This window comes from Myotis myotis, unplaced genomic scaffold, assembly GCF_014108235.1.
Source record: "Myotis myotis isolate mMyoMyo1 unplaced genomic scaffold, mMyoMyo1.p scaffold_m19_p_16, whole genome shotgun sequence".
NCBI classification, from domain to species: domain Eukaryota; kingdom Metazoa; phylum Chordata; class Mammalia; order Chiroptera; family Vespertilionidae; genus Myotis; species Myotis myotis.
Genome location: NW_023416320.1, coordinates 302501 through 318793, shown reverse-complemented (window position 1 = coordinate 318793; position 16293 = coordinate 302501). Strand labels below are relative to the sequence as shown.

At 67.4% G+C, this 16293-nt stretch overlaps 1 protein-coding gene and 1 long non-coding RNA gene across 5 annotated transcripts in view; one reads left to right on the top strand and one right to left on the bottom strand.

Annotated features, from left to right (window-relative positions):
• Positions 1–8258, bottom strand: part of TSNARE1 (t-SNARE domain containing 1) — a 38854-nt gene extending 30596 nt beyond the window's left edge. For all 4 annotated transcript variants that reach the window (XM_036337777.1, XM_036337778.1, XM_036337779.1 and 1 more), the window contains exon 1: positions 8136–8258. The gene's annotated coding sequence lies outside the window, so the exon portion shown is untranslated. The remainder of the gene's footprint in view (positions 1–8135) is intronic.
• A 378-nt stretch (positions 8259–8636) lies between these two features.
• On the top strand, positions 8637–10489 carry LOC118670721. Its single transcript, XR_004972459.1, has 3 exons — positions 8637–8725; positions 9415–9526; positions 9885–10489. It is a non-coding gene; the product is annotated as an uncharacterized LOC118670721 (long non-coding RNA).
• The last annotated feature ends 5804 nt before the right edge of the window (positions 10490–16293 follow it).

Here is a 16293-nt window from a genome sequence, read left to right as displayed (position 1 = left end):
AGGGCATGCCCTGGCCCCTCAACCAGCTTCCCCAGTGGCAGGCGAGGGCAGCTGCAGCGGCCGGGCGGGGGGAGGGGCCGCGAGCAAAGGCGGCGGGAGCCTCGCAGAGCCAGGCCAGTCTGGGTGCCAGGAGCCGCCCTGGCCGCCCACACTCCGGACACAGTCACAGGCACAATGTCGCTCCCAGGAAACCTCCTACTGCGCGGCTTCCGTGGCCGCCCCGGGCTGCCCGCCTCCTCCGGCCTCGTGCCCCCGGCTGGCGCCGGCTCTCCCCTGGCACCATCCCCACAGCCCGGAGGGAGCCGCCGTCCCTGGGCTGCCAGACCCTGAGCACAGGGCGGCAGGGGCGCGAGGGGCCCTGGGCCAGCACACCGCCTCCCCGCACAGGGCCCCTGCCTCGAGGGGCCCCGGACAGGGCTCCAGGCTGCACCCCGAGGAGCTGGCTCCTGGGCCAGGGCCGGATGGGACAGGGCCTGTGGGTCAGCCCTCCTGTCCTTCAGGGACCAGGATGGTGACCGGCTGCTTGTCCCATGCCCACAGCCCGGCTGGGCGCTGTGCTCACTCGCGTCCCCTCCAGGTCACAGGCGACAGGCGAGGCCTGGACACCTGGGTCAGGGTGGCCCCATGAGGGCGTCGGCCTCCGCCCCCGTGACAGACCAGGCTGGCGGCCCCTGCAGCCCGGCCGCCCACGGGACAGGGCAGACCAGCCCCCCGTGCAGACCACTGCTCGCCGGACCGGCCGCCCTCGGGACAGGGACAGACCAGCCCCCCGTGCAGACCACTGCTCGCCGGGCCGGCCGCCCACGGGACAGGGCAGACCAGCCCCCCGTGCGGACCACTGCTCGCCGGGCCGGCCGCCCACGGGACAGGGCAGACCAGCCCCCCGTGCAGACCACTGCTCGCCGGGCCGGCCGCCCACGGGACAGGGCAGACCAGCCCCCCGTGCGGACCACTGCTCGCCGGGCCGGCCCTTGGGGAAACCTGTTTTCTGGTTTTAGAGGAAGTGACCCCAAGATGACGACGCTCCTGCCACGGGGGGGGAGGGGCGGGGGGCATTCCCTCACCCAGCTCAAAGCCCAACTTTTAGGAGGAGGCTCAGAAAGGGACACCGACGTCCCCAAGTCAGCAGACAGGACCCTGCCCCTGGCTGCCGCCCTCCTCCCTGCCGCCCTCCCCCACGCTCCCCCACACCAGGCACCCCGGTCTCAGGTCCGCCTCGCACTGGTCCTCCCCTGGACCCGGAGCCACAGAGAAGGGACCACATGCTCCTTACTCCATACAGTTGTCCCCACCCCTCCCCGCAAGCCAGCACCCTTCCCCGCCCCCTCCCCCCTCCCCAGAAGCACCCTCAGTGGAGCGGCCGGGGGGGGGGGGGTGGGGGGGGGCATGTGTGTGACTCAGTTACGTCACACACAGACGGGGCAGTGACCACGCGCGACGCCAGGCACACCCATCACCAGCTGCGTGGGGTGGCTGTGCTGCCTCACCCTGGGTCCCCTCAGACGCTGCGACGCCCCCAGCAGGGAACACCCAGCACTCAGATCCAGTGACACACGAGCCTGCTCCACGCCTCCGAGCCACGGCTGCTCCCAGGATGGGGTCAGGGAACCAGAGGGGAGCCTAGAACATTCTGTCCCGTGAAAGAGGACGGGCGCGCACGGGGGACGCGGGAGAGGCCACCCCGGCTGACTGGGCAATGGGAGCAGGATCACCCCCAGGGCAGGGAGGGAAGAGCCATCCCCCCCCCCCCCGCCCACACACACAGGAGCACCGCAGTCCCAGCGTCACCGGTGAGTAATGTGGGCGCGGGGGCGGCCCCCCCCAGCAGACTGGCCTCGGGGAGGAGGACGGAGCCGCGACCCTCACACAGCAGCTGACGCAGGCGGAGCCGCGGTGCCAGGGGAGTGGGCGCCGCTGAGTAACAGGACAGTCACAGCCTCCAGCTCCGTCCCCAGGGGCTTGTCAATGACACACGGAAACAGTCACTGCAGAGGAGACTTGGCAGCCGCCACCTTAAGCCACGTCATCGGCGACGAACAAGCCACCGTCAAGGCCGCCTGGCGCCAGGCACCAGGCCACGGACACAGGTCTGCGACCCTCCCACCAATCTCGCCAGTCCTCCCGCCAAACACGCGTGGGAGAAGCTCAGACACCAGTGAGGGTCTCCTGAAGGCACCGCATCGGGAAGCAAAGGCCGCGGAGCCGTCCCCACAGACGCGGGCCCAGATGGCAGGCCTCGGCCCGGCCGGCGTGGCTCAGTGGCCGAGTGTCGGCCTACGAACCAGATCACAGCTCGATCCCCAGGGTGGGGCGTGCAGGAGGCAGCTATCTCTCATCACTGACGTTTGTCTCTCTCTTCCTCTGAAATCAATAAAATGTATCTTTTTAAAAAGGTATCAAATTCACCCAGTGAAGGAGAGGCGCGTGTCCCGGTGGGAAGCTGGACCACGCCCGGCAGGAGGGGGCCGGCGTGCCCGCACCTCCCCCGGCGTGTGACTGGCTCGCCCCTCGGGGTCAGCGTGGCAGGTGCGTCATAACCAGGAGAGCGTCTTCGTGACCCAGCAGCACGGCGGGGCACTTACCGTGCACAAAGGACGGGAACAAGGTCATTCCCCCCGCAAGTGGCAAACCCGGAAACAACCTGCACTTCCACCGGCAGGACCGCGGCCTCGACCCTCCACCCACACCCACCCTGTTCTCTCGCCCAAGAAGAGCGCGCTCTTCCGTTCCAGAAAGATCTCCAGGTCATTCTGGTTTTAGTCGGAGAAGTAAAAACCAGGCTGTAGAAACGTGTTGTGACGTGACTTGGGAGAGGAAAGGAAATAAAGTGCACTTTGCACGCGGCTGACCCGCACGCGGTGGGCTGCGCATGGCTGACCCGCACGCGGTGGGCTGCGCATGGCTGACCCGCACGCGGTGGGCTGCGCGTGGCTGACCCGCACGCGGTGGGCTGCGAGTGGCTGACCCGCACGAGGTGGGCTGCGAGTGGCTGACCCGCACGCGGTGGGCTGCGCGTGGCTGACCCGCACGCGGTGGGCTGCGCGTGGCTGACCCGCACGCGGTGGGCTGCGCGTGGCTGACCCGCACGCGGTGGGCTGCGCGTGGCTGACCCGCACGCGGTGGGCTGCGCGTGGCTGACCCGCACGCGGTGGGCTGCGCGTGGCTGACCCGCACGCGGTGGGCTGCGCGTGGCTGACCCGCACGCGGTGGGCTGCGCGTGGCTGACCCGCACGCGGTGGGCTGCGCGTGGCTGACCCGCACGCGGTGGGCTGCGCGTGGCTGACCCGCACGCGGTGGGCTGCGCGTGGCTGACCCGCACGCGGTGGGCTGCGCGTGGCTGACCCGCACGCGGTGGGCTGCGCGTGGCTGACCCGCACGCGGTGGGCTGCGCGTGGCTGACCCGCACGCGGTGGGCTGCGCGTGGCTGACCCGCACGCGGTGGGCTGCGCGTGGCTGACCCGCACGCGGTGGGCTGCGCGTGGCTGACCCGCACGCGGTGGGCTGCGCGTGGCTGACCCGCACGCGGTGGGCTGCACGTGGCTGACCTGCACGCGGTGGGCTGCACGTGGCTGACCTGCACGCGGTGGGCTGTGTGTGGTGATGGATCTGGAATGGTGGCCTTGGGGCTCTGCTCCCAGCCCTGCCCTGGGCTTGCTTGGCAGTCTTGGGGCAACACAGTCGCTGGTGGGGCTCTGAGAGGAAAGGACCCCCTTCCCTGCTCTAGTCAGTGGCCGTGTGGCAACACCCCCAGGGTCCCCACATGTCCCCACCTGCGCAACGCCTGCCCAGCCAGCTCTCCAGCCTGGAGCCTGAAGAGTGAGCTGCAGGCCCCGGAGCCCCTCTTCCCACAGTGGAGTCCAGGGCCAGTCACCAGCCTCGCCCAGCCACGGCCACCCTTCCGCTTGGAGCACCTGCTCGGGGCCCACCCACCGTGCGGGCAGTGGCGCCCCCCACGGGCACGTGGGTGTGGAGGTGGCCCCAGCCCCTCGAAGGCCCAGCAAACGGTGCTGCTGGCTGAGCAACAGTCCTTTCCAACCGCAAGCTCGAGCCCCGCTGTGCTCTTCCTGCTCCAGGCCACAGGGACAGACACAGGTGGCCCAGGCAGAGGACACGGGAGCCCGACTCAGCCAATGACAACGCCGCGAGGGGCCCGCCACGTGAGGCTGTGGCCCTCCCGGTGCCGACACCTGCAGGACTCATGCCAGCAGGACGGGCAGGCAGGGAGCTAGGTCGGGGCAGAGAGCTGGCGCCCAGGACAGCTGGGGCAGCCGGGACACAGGCCCCGCAGGTCAGCCCAGGGAGAGAGGCGGCGACCTAGGCACAGCGGGGAGTGAGCACAGAGCTGCCCCTGGGCAAGGAGAGCAGTGGGAAGGGTGAGCGACAGGGACAGAGCGTCCATCCGGCAACTGAAGGCTTTCCGGACGGCAGACCAGGTGGCAGGAGACCCTCCTCCCCGCCCTCAGGTTCATGCTGGGCACTGGCAGCAGGAGGCCCGAGGGATGAGCCAGCTCATTGGCGCTGCTCCCGGCCACCGGGCTCCGGGCAGCCACGCCCGGGAAGAGGCCGCTGGCTGGAGGACGTGGGAGATGGATCTGGGCTGGGGTTTTAAAAAGCCGTCCCTGCCCAAGACTTGGCTGGAGGGTATGGACCCCGTGGAGGTGGAGGGCAGCCAAAGGGGCGGGGCCAGGCAGGGGTGCGCCTCTGCCAGTGCCAGTGCCCCAAGGAAACCTGACGCCCTTCTGCCCCAGATGACACCCCGCCTGCTTCCCACCACCCGCACCCCCGTGTCCAGCTTCCCAGTCAGTGTAGGCTCAGCCCGCACCCCAGACCACACCCAGGGTCTGGCTTGGCAGACAGGACAGACAGATGTGGACAGACGAATGCCTGAGCATGGCACCCGGCCCCAAATCCAACTGCTTGACTCGGTGACCGGACACGGCCCCACGGGTCAGGGTCAGGGTCAGAGAGAGCCCGCCACAGCCGAGGTGAGCTTTCCACCCACCGCCACCCGCCTCACCAGGGACAGGGCGCCCTCCCGTGGGAAACACTCCGAGCCGGACCCTCACCCTCAGCCGGGGCTCCCGGGAGGCGTCGGCCGGAGGGGAGGCCGGGAATCGTCTTTACAAGCAGTGACCGACGTCCTGGCTCCCAGGCACCTGCCCCTCTGCAAGCTCCTCCCAGCGGGCCTCCCGGGAGCAGAGCGGGTGCCGGGCCGGAGCGCTGGGTCAAATCTTGCCAGGTCCCCATGGGCCCGTGACTGTTAAGCCACTGAGCCCTGACCTGCCGACACGGACCTAGCAAGGCCTGGCAGACACCAGGTCAGTTCTCCCGCCTCCTGCTACCCACCTCAAGAGCAGGCCACGCCCTTCCACCTGGGCAGAGCACATGGGAGCCGAAGGGTCGCTCAGCCTCCCGTACCCCGCGAGCAAAGTCCCCAAAAGGCCCTGAGCCACAATGGCCATGTCTGCAATGGCGATGACATCACCCCTCTCCCTCGTGGCTGCAGGATCAGGCAGGTCGGGGATCAGGGACGAGCTGATGAGGGACATCGGTCAGGACCCTACGGCTAAGATGCTGCAATGCTGCCTGGGGGGCAGGGGGCTCACTGTCCCATGCCAGGGCGCTAACGCAGTCAGGGATGGGCCACCCTTCTCTCCGGGGAAATCAGAGGCACAAAACAAGGCCACCCACCCACCCCACCCCCGGCATGTGGATTGCCTCCCAGGTGGCTGGCACTGGCTGCTCTGGCTGGTGTTGGGCACCTGGCCGGGCGGCCAGGGCTTGGGCTGGCTTATGTTCCCTCCTGTGCGCAGGCCTGTGGGGGCTGCAGGGCTGGGCTGGCTGTGTGTCTGCTACCCTGCGGTTTCCCTGGGAGGCTGTCGGCTGTAATTCACTATGTTCTTGAACGTCGGCTTCGTGCGCCGTCAGCGGTGACGGCCTCGCTGACGCTCCGAGGGCAGCCCTCTGGGAGTCGTCTGGTTCCCCCAGCGCTGCCTGGGCGTCTGCTGGGCCCGTGAACGGAGGTGGTGAGGAAGACCCACGGGAGAGAGAGAGCAGAGCTGGAGGATGGGCGGGTCGTGGGCATCAATGTGGGTGAGCCCACCCCGGGGGCAGGGGACAGGAAGGGAGTCCAAGGTCACGCCCAGCAGAGGGCCTGGCATGGACCCTCAGACCGGTGAGGAAACACTTGGGATGTGCCTGGCCAGCGGGGTTCAGTGGTTGAACGTCGACCTATGAACCAGGCGGTCACAGTTTGATTTCTGGTCAGGGCACACGCTCCGGTTGTGGGCTCCATCCTGTGTGGGGACGTGCAGGAGGCAGCCAGCCGATCAGTGACTCTCTCTCATCATTGATGTTTCTCTCTCCCTCCCCCTTCCTCTCTGAAATCCCTAAAAATATTTTTTTTAAAAACCAAACACATGGGGTGTGCAGGAAACAGGACTTCTGCTCTGCTGGGGCCATGAAGCAAACCAGGGAAGATGTGGCAGGAGCCAGACCCCCGCTGGGGTGGACACCTGCCCACCCCAAACCCACGCATTCCTGTGCCTAGGCACCCACAGGGCCTGCAGAGCAGCAAGCGCCCAGGTGAGTTGCCTGGACACAGGGCGTCCAGGCCAACAGAGGGAGAGAGTTGGTGGTCCGACTAAGACTGCACTTCCTCCGGGAAGCCTTCTGGGGTTTGCCAATCTCCCACAGCCCTTTGCAATCACGACTTGGCTCCTGACCTACACGGGCCTTGGCAGGCATTTGCTGCGCCAGATTCCTACCAACGACTTACAACTGCGAGGCTGCCCACGTGAAAGCAGTTAAAATGGGCTGCAACAGCCCGGCCGGCATGGCTCTGGTTGAGTGTCAGCCTATGAAGCAGAAGGTCATGGTCCGACTCCTGGTGTGCAGGAGGCAGCCAGCCGACCAAGGATTCTCTCTCATCATTGACATCTGTCTCTCCCTCTCTCTTTCTCTCTGAAATCAATAAAAATGTATTTCTTTAAAAGGCCGAAACACTCCAATACCAACAAACTTCACCTGTATCCTTCACCCTAATACTTTGTCCACGCTTGGGGTGCAGAACCACCCCCAATCCTGCTTCCCAGGGACTGAAGATAAAGCAGAACACGAGCACCGGGCGGCAGGGACAGGACATGAGACACCGGAGTGGACAGGAGACGCCCTGCGGCAGGACACAGCAGGGAGAGGCTGGATGGGAGCGGCCGGTGAGGAAGTGTAAGGGACAACCAGGGCCGGCTGCCTGTCGCTGCCGCAGCCAACGGAGCAGAGGCCGACGGCACTGAGTCCAGTCCTGCCGCGCAGCAGGCCGTGCACAGACACCTGCTCTGCACCCTAAGGGGTGGACGGAGAAGATGACAGGGGGCAGGAATGACAGGCGTGGGGAGCAGGCCAGGGGCTGGGGCAGGGGCGGGAGGGGCGGCCAGTGGGTAAGCTTTCCCCGACGGTAGGCAGTTCTTGAATGAGGATGGACGCGGGCTCCGAGGCCGGCTCCCAGGTCGGGGCGCACAACTCCCAGCCAGGCAAGCGCGTCCTTTCTTTAACCAGAACAGACAACCAGGGTTAGCGGGGCAGCAGCGATGCTCCGCGCGTTCCTTCTCAGAGTCCCCGAGGGTCCACTTCCGCCCCGACAGGAGGGCAGGCGCAGGGGGGGCTGGGATGGCTGCAGCCGCGCCCCGCCAGGCCAGTGGCCACCACACTGGACGGCGCCGAGTCCCGGGGCAGCGGCACGGGGTGACGTGGGAGGCCCTGCAGGCCCCCGGGCGGAGGCGCGGGTCGGAGTCGCCTGGAGCTCCGCGGCGCCAGGCCCCGGCCCCCGCCCAGCACCTGGAAGCACCGGGTGAGCCCAACGGAGGAAGGGCCGGGCGGCGCGGAGGGGAGCGCACAGGGCCCGGCTTCCCTCCCAGGCTGGCTCCGCGGCCTCGGGGAAAGCGCGCGCCCAGCGCCCCGACACCCCGAGCACTCGAACCCCGTTGCCGGGGGGCAGCCCGACGCACGCGCCCTCGACTGGGGCCCCGCCCCGCCGCCTGCCCCTCCGCCTGCCCCTCCGCCTCGCCGCCTGTCCCTCAGCCCCGGCCTCGGACTGCGCGCCCGCCCGGCCGGCCCGCCCACCCCGCGCGCCGCCTCACCTGGGCCAGGGCAGCACGCGGGCGCGCACCGGGCGTTCCGGGCGGGAAGAGCGGCGCGGGGGGCGGGGCCGGCACCCAAACCTCACACGACGGCCCCTCCCGTGAGGCCCCACGCCGAGAGGCCGCGCCCCTCCCGTTCCGGCGTCAGCCAATGGCCGTCCGAGCTGCGGACGCGCCGGGGCATAGTGCACCAGGGACTACAAGTCCCAGGGTGCCCCGCGCCTGCAGCCGGAAGTCGCCTGGGAAGGCGGCTGGCTGGGCCTCGGAGCCCTCTGCCCCTAGCGCCCCAGCCCCTCCCGACCCTGGGAGGCGGCGGGTTACGGTCACGGCCCCGCCTCAGTCTCCCCATCAGGGAGGAGGTGCCCTTGAAGGTGAAGTTGGCATGAGCCAGGCCTCCGAGGACCTTCAGAGGCGGCCCCTCCCCGCTCTGCCTGGGGGCCTCCAGGCCAGGGCCCTCCCTCTACCCCCCCCCCCCCCCCCCGCGCCCTAGACTGTGCCCCCCGCCCTTCTGGTGGCCGCGAAGGGAGGGCCGGGGCCTGTGTGCTCGGGCTCAGGACTCGCACCCCGTGTGCTCAATTCCGAGCCCCCAGGTGAGCCGAGAGCCACACGTGGGGCAGGAGAGGCGCTGCCCGCCCAGGTCCCCCTTGCCCAGTGGTTCTCAACCTTCTGGCCCTTTAAATACAGTTGTGACCCAACCATAAAATTATTTCCGTTGCTACTTCATCACTGTAATGGGGCTACTGTCATGAATCGTCATGTAAATATCTGATCTGCAGGATGGTCTTAGGCGACCCCTGTGAAAGGGTCCTTCGACCGCCAAAGGGGTCGCGACCCACAGGTTGAGAACCACTGTCCTTGCCGGTCATTCTGACCTCCCCACCCAGGTCACCCAGGTCATGGCGGCCTCCTGCCCCCGCTGGCCGCCCTCCCTTCGGCAGGGCCTGCTGAGCTCCCGCGGCAGACCCGCTCCTCGGCCGGGCAGACGCGGGACATAGACGCGGGATCCGTGTCCCCAGGGCTGAGCCGGCAGCCTTGGGCGCCCTGGACCCGTGCCCCGCAGACTCACGGGACGGGAAACGAGGCCCTGCTTCCTCCCGCCCCGGGAGTAGGGTGCTGGGCACATCCCGGCATCGCCCCTGCAGGTGTGGGTGCTGCCCACCGGCCATGGGCTCCCAGGGGCAGCCTGTGTGTTTGTCCCCCCCCCCCCGGGGTCAGTGGGGTGCCTGGCACACAGTGGCCGCAGGAGCAGTGAGGACTGAGTCGGGCTGACTTTTCACAGGTTCCCCAGGTAGCCTGGCCCGTGTTGCTGGGTGATGTTGACCAGCGAGGCCGTGTTCGGGGCTGCTCTCCAGAGCTTCGCGGAGGAGCTGACAGGCCGCCTGCCACGCCTGGTAAGGGCTGTGCGGGAGGGTGGCCCCGGGCTCATCGCCGCGCAGGGGTGTGTCAGGAGGGGGTGCGTGCTGGAAGGGGCTGGCACAGGCTGCGCACACCCTGGGGTCTGGCCCCCAGCCACTCAAGACCAGGCCCTACGGAGGACAGGAGCGCGTGTTGCTGTCCTCGCTCGTCGCATCCCAGTGAAGGAGTCTGCCACCGTCCTGGGAAATGGCAGGCGGCTCGTCCTCCATCCCCAAGGAGCAGCGTCTGTCCATCCCACACGGCCACCCAGACCTGCTGCCAGGCACGGTGTCCCCCTCCCCTCCAGGCCACCTCTGACCTCCTCCTGTTCACCATCACTTGTTCATTCAACAGCCTTGTCCTCCGACGTCGGCGACGCGCAGGCCTGGAGGCGCAGGACGTTCTTCCCGGGTGGAGAAGGGGCATCTGTCCAGGTCGGCGCCGGCTCTTCCTCCTCCTCGCTGTGTGACCCTGAGGGCCTCGGTTCCTCCGCAGTGAAAGAAGCACGAAGGCACCGCCCCACCCCACACCACTGGCCGCCAGGGAGCCATTATCTCCTGTCACCCACCCCCCACCCACAGGTGATCTGGACCCGGGCTCGGGGTGGGGAGACCACACGCAGCCTCCGCCCGGCTCCCAGCATTTCTCAGCCGGAGAACAAGTCCAGAGGCGCCAGTGAAGGAAACACACTGTGATTTGCACCCTCACCGAGAAGAAAGGGGGAGGGGTCTGGGTCTGTCCCCATGTGGGCGTGGGGTCTGGGTGGGGATCTGCCCCCCCCCCAGGGGCGCTGCCCCTCTGGCCTGGGCCCCTGGCCGTGTGGGTGTGCTGCTCACAGCCTCTCCCGGTGACCGTGGCCAGCGCCGGGGGAGGCACCGGGCGTACTGACTGTTTGGTGATCGTCGCTGTATTTACGGGGCTTGATGGGGATAAAAATAAAGTGAGGAGGAGCCGCGTGAGTCACTGCGAGCGATTCAGTGTGGGCTCTGCTCTCCGCTGGAGACAGGAGCAGGGTCCCCACTGCCCCTGCGTCGCCTCCCCAGGCCTCCCCGCAGCCAACCCTGTGCCAGAGGGCTGTGCGTGAGGTCAGGGCTCAGGGTGGCCAGGGTCAGGGCTCAGGGTGTGACCAGGGTCAGAACTCAGAGAGTGATCAGGGTCAGGGCTCAGAGAGTGACCAGGGTCAGGGCTCAGGGTGTGACCAGGGTCAGGGCTCAGCGTGTGACCAGGGTCAGGGCTCAGAGTGTGATGGGGTCAGGGCTCATGGTGTGACCAGGGTCAGGGCTCAGGGTGTGACCAGGGTCAGGCCTCAGGGTGTGACCAGGGTCAGGGCTCAGCGTGTGACCAGGGTCAGGGCTCAGCGTGTGACCAGGGTCAGGCCTCAGGGTGTGACCAGGGTCAGGGCTCAGCGTGTGACCAGGGTCAGGGCTCAGCATGTGACCAGGGTCAGGCCTCAGGGTGTGACCAGGGTCAGGGCTCAGCGTGTGACCAGGGTCAGTGCTCAGCGTGTGACCAGGGTCAGGGCTCAGCGTGTGAACAGGGACAGGGATCAGCGTGTGACCAGGGTCAGGCCTCAGGGTGTGACCAGGGTCAGGCCTCAGGGTGTGACCAGGGTCAGGGCTCAGCGTGTGACCAGGGTCAGGGCTCAGCGTGTGACCAGGGTCAGGGCCCAGTGTGTGACCAGGGTCAGGGCTCAGAGTGTGATGGGGTCAGGGCTCATGGTGTGACCAGGGTCAGGGCTCAGCGTGTGACCAGGGTCAGGGCTCAGAGTGTGACCAGGGTCAGGGCTCAGAGTGTGACCAGGGTCAGGGCTCAGCGTGTGACCAGGGTCAGGGCCCAGTGTGTGACCAGGGTCAGGGCTCAGAGTGTGATGGGGTCAGGGCTCATGGTGTGACCAGGGTCAGGGCTCAGCGTGTGACCAGGGTCAGGGCTCAGAGTGTGACCAGGGTCAGGGCTCAGAGTGTGACCAGGGTCAGGGCTCAGCGTGTGACCAGGGTCGGGGCTCAGAGTGTGACCAGGGTCAGGGCTCAGAGTGTGACCAGGATCAGGGCTCAGAGTGTGACCAGGATCAGGGCTCAGCGTGTGACCAGGGTCAGGGCTCAGAGTGTGACCAGGGTCAGGGCTCAGAGTGTGACCAGGGTCGGGGCTCAGCGTGTGACCAGGGTCGGGGCTCAGCGTGTGACCAGGGTCGGGGCTCAGCGTGTGACCAGGGTCGGGGCTCAGCGTGTGACCAGGGTCAGGGCTCAGCGTGTGACCAGGGTCGGGGCTCAGGGTGTGACCAGGGTCAGGGCTCAGAGTGTGACCAGGGTCGGGGCTCAGCGTGTGACCAGGGTCGGGGCTCAGCGTGTGACCAGGGTCGGGGCTCAGCGTGTGACCAGGGTCGGGGCTCAGCGTGTGACCAGGGTCGGGGCTCAGCCTGCACCCACAGGTGCGCCATCTCCTGCAGCCCTGACGCCCTGGGCAGGCCCCGTGCTCAGACCCGCCTGGGAAGCTGCTGTTAATTGTCGCCATGAGGCACCCAGGTCGGATCCCTCCGTGCGCAGGCTGCCTGGTGCTGTGCGGGCTGCGAGGCAGGTGCCGAGGGCGGGACCTGTGCAGCTCCCCAGTCCTGTCCCCCGAGAACTCGCCTCCCAGCACCTCTAATCGGTCGCTGGAGCTCAGGCCCGGGCGCGGGAGGTGGAGGATGGTCCTGGGCAGCCTCCTCACCTTCGAGCCACGTGCATGCGGGAGAGTCCTGAGGAGCCAGTGCTGGGTGGCCACGCCTGCCCCCTCCCCAGAGACAAAACGTGTTCACAAAACCCTGTACACGTTCAGGGCCGCCTCCTCCACGTCAGAATGCAGCCGTGTCCTTCCGTGGCCGAGGGTTCGACGGGGTCCACCCGGGCCGCGGACGGGGACCCAGCAGGGCAGGAGCCGCCGGGCACACGCAGCCCCGCGCGGACCTCGCGGCGCTGTGCCGAGGGGAGAAGCCGGCCTCGCGGCCGCCTGTGTGGGCCATGGCCCGGCCGCTCCGTGGGTTAGAGCATCACCCAGATACACCAAGATGACAGGGGTTTTGTTTGCTTTGGTTTTTTAAAATATATTTTTATTGATGTCAGAGAGGAAGGGGGGGGAGAGAAACATCAGTGATGAGAGCGAGTCATGGATCGGCTGCCTCCTGCACGTCCTCTGCTGGGGATCGAGCCCACAACCCGGGCCTGTGCCGACCAGGAATCGAACCCTGACCGCCATAGTTCGCTCAACCGCTGAGGCACATACATGAAGCAACCAGTGATTGCAGAAATAACCAATCCATGTTCTCCCTGCCCGCCCACCCCACCCCACCCCCACCCCCACCCCCGCATCTCTTCCTCTAGAATCAATTTTAAAAGGCGGCAGGAAGACTGTGTGACGCCACTGACATGATATCCCCAGAACACAAAACCACCGTCTTGGACACAGGCTGGGCCAGGGTTAGGGGTGGGGGCCAGGGGTGGGGAAGATGTGACCAGGACAGGGAGCCTGGGGGGGCCTCAGGGGTGAGGAGCTGCTCTTGGTTGTGGAGGTGCTTAAGCACACTAAAACCCTTAGGGCTACACGTGTGAACCGGTGTTAAGTGTCTGCGATGAGGGCCTCAGACTGGGGTGGCAGGCTTTAGGCGCATTCCTGTGGGCGCGTTGGGTGCGGGCAGCGGTGCCCTCAGAGGCACGGGGGTCCTTGTCATGATGACGTGGCAGACGGTAATGCCGGGCCCCCAGCACCGCGCCCCCCTGTTGCTTCCCAGGCTCCCACCTTTCCGCCTCCGCCCCTGCTGTTCCCTGTCCCCCATCTGGCTCTCTGAGGGCAGAGGCACGCCCCCCCCCCCCCCATTAGACTGGCAGCCTCCAAAGCAAACAAGCGATGGAGCCTGGTGTTTATGGAGCACCTACTGTGCGCTCACCTTGGCTGGGACCTCACACACCACGCCCTTGAGGTGCTGGCACTTGCCCCCTGTGCGGGCGGGTTGTCGGAGGCCAGTGGTGGGGTTTGAGCCCAGGGCGGCCTGTGCCTTGGCCTTCCTCCTCCACCTCTGCCTGGCCCTCGCGTCAGGTCTGCACCGGCTCTGCACCCTCAGAGGGCACCGTGAGCCAGGAGGGCGTGGAACCAGGGCAGGAACCTCCCGGGTCCCAGCAGGCAGGCCCCGGTGGGGGGACTGGGAGGCCAGCCTCGGCACCAGCCTGCCAGCTCCTCAGGGGCAGCGGCCTGTGCGGACCCCCTCCTGTGAGAAGGGCTTCTAATTGATTAAGTAACACTTTGGCTCCTGATGGCCAGGGGGTGAGAAGGCGCCCAGGGCTGAGCATCTGGGGCGAGGCGAGGAGGGCAGCGTGGGCGGCGGGTCAGGCGGCGGCCTCTCTGCTGCCACGTGGCCGCTTCCAGTTCAGCAGCCGCCTGGGACCCGAGGGACCAGCCAGACAAAGGACCGCTCGGGGCAGGCGAGGGCTGAGGGTGCAGGGCCGCCCGGCTCCGAGGGGAGCCGCCCCAGGACGTCGCCGGGAGAGGACGGGCAGAGCAGGGGGGTCCCAGGGGAGCCGAGCGGGAGCCTGGAACATAGCGCCCACACTTTCCAGCAAGTCAGTCCCCTCCCTCCCAGGTGCAGCGGCTCCGCGGTCACAGGCGCTGAGGTTCCCAAAGATGCTGCGGGGGAGGCGAGCGTGACAGGGCAGGGACAGCCGTCCTGAGGAGGACAGAGCCTGGGGCGCACGGGGAGGGGCGTGGGGGGCTGGGCACGGTGTCCCTTGAACATGGTGGCGTGGGACGGGGACCCTGGCTGCCATGCCCCAGGACACAGCCAGCCTCCAGATGGCCCAGCTGGAAATTCGCAGGTAGCGCCTCGCACCTCCCAGAGTGTGAAAAGCACAGCAAGACCTGACACCATCCTGAGGTTTGTTCCAGGCACCAGCAAGGGACCAGCCACTCCTCCCCCTCCAGCTGCACACGGTGACAGACACACATGCACACACGTGACAGACATGTGCATGAGCGCTTACACCCAGGAGGCCTGCACACACTTGTGTGTTTACACTCACATGCAGTGTGCACAGCAGGTGTGTTTGCTTATACAGATGTCCATGACATGTGTGCATACATGCAGATGCACGTGCATGCACATAAGTGCTGTGCACAGGAAGGTATATGTCTGTGTGTACACACATACACACAAGAAACCCTATTCTTGGTGTGTGCACGTGAGACACGCATGTATAGGAGCATGCATGTGTGTGCACGGGTACACACCAGCAGCACACACATGAGCATGCGTGTATGCACGGGTTATACGCAGGCACGTGCAGAACATAGGTTGCACACACAGGCACACGCCAAGGCATCTGCTCTCCCAGACTTAGCAGTGACTGGAGCACCGGGGACATGGTGAGCCAGGGCCAGGCCAGACCGCGGGGTGCCCTGCCTGCCCCCTCAGTTCCTGAAATGCGGCTTCCGGAGGTGGGCACGTAGGCGTCCTGGGACCTGGTGTGCTGACCCCCAGAGGAGGGGGGCCCGATCGGCTCTGGGAGTCAGGAAGCCTCTTCCTGGCGCCGGCAGGGCCCAGCGAGCAGACCCCCATATCCCACCCTGCCAGGTGGGTGCAGTGCCGGCTGCACGGGGAGTGGGGCCGCCTGGCTGCAGGGCCTCCTGAGGCTGCGGGTGGGGAAGCCCAGCAGCTCCGGGTGAGCTGGGCCCTGACCCCTCCTGAGCCGGGAGGGGGGCGCCGGGAGCAGTGCCGTCCTCTCTCCTGGGGCGTTGGGAAGTCGCCTCCACCTTCCCAGGCCTGGGGAGCTGTTCTTCACGCGTCTAAATCTGGGGCCTCAGGTGCCAGGGCCGCGGACACTAAGGAGGTCGAGGGGGGGGAGCCCCCCAGCTGCGGCCCCGTTAGTGACCCACATCTCCGCCTGCCCTGCTCTGGGCACCGCGGGAGGGCAAGCTGCTGAGACTCAGGGAGGGCGTGGGCGTGGGCTGAGCCTGTCACACCCTCACGGCCGCCATGGGTGCCCAGGCCCCTCCTCCCCACACCCACCCAGGAAGCTGGGCTCTGGGCCCTGGACTCGGGGTGAGCTGAGCCCACAGGGGAGCCTCTTTGTTTCTCGCCGGGTCCCCCCACCCCCAGCACCAGCTTCTCTTCACGCCACACTCCTGCCGCCCACCCTCCGGCCATCAGTCCTCCAGCGATGCCCCGTCCACCATGGCCCCCACCCTGGGCCTGGGGCCTGGGGCCTGACTGTGTAAAGGTGGCCTGGACAGGAGTAAAGGGATTGGCCAACGGCACTGACCTTCGGGACCAGAGCTGAGGGCTGAGCCTGCCCACCCCCCACTCCCACCCCCACCCCCACCCCCACCCCATGCAGAAGACTTGCCTGGGACTCCCACCACCCACCACCCACCTGCATCACCCACCACCCACCACCCACCACCCACCTGCATCACCCACCACCCACCACCCACCACCCACCACCACCACCCACCACCCACCTGCATCACCCACCACCCACCACCCACCTGCCACCAGCATCACCCACCACCCACCTGCCACCAGCACCACCCACCACCCACCTGCATCACCCACCACCCACCACCCACCTGCCATCAGCATCACCCCAGCCCCACCCGCCACCAGCACCACAGTCACCATCTCCTCAGGCCACGTGTCCTCCTCACCAGCCCCGCATCCCCACCAGCCCCACTCGTCTTCATCGCCGTCACATCACACACGTGGCCCTGCGAGGCCTCCGGGCAGCAGCCGGCCCTCCGTCCC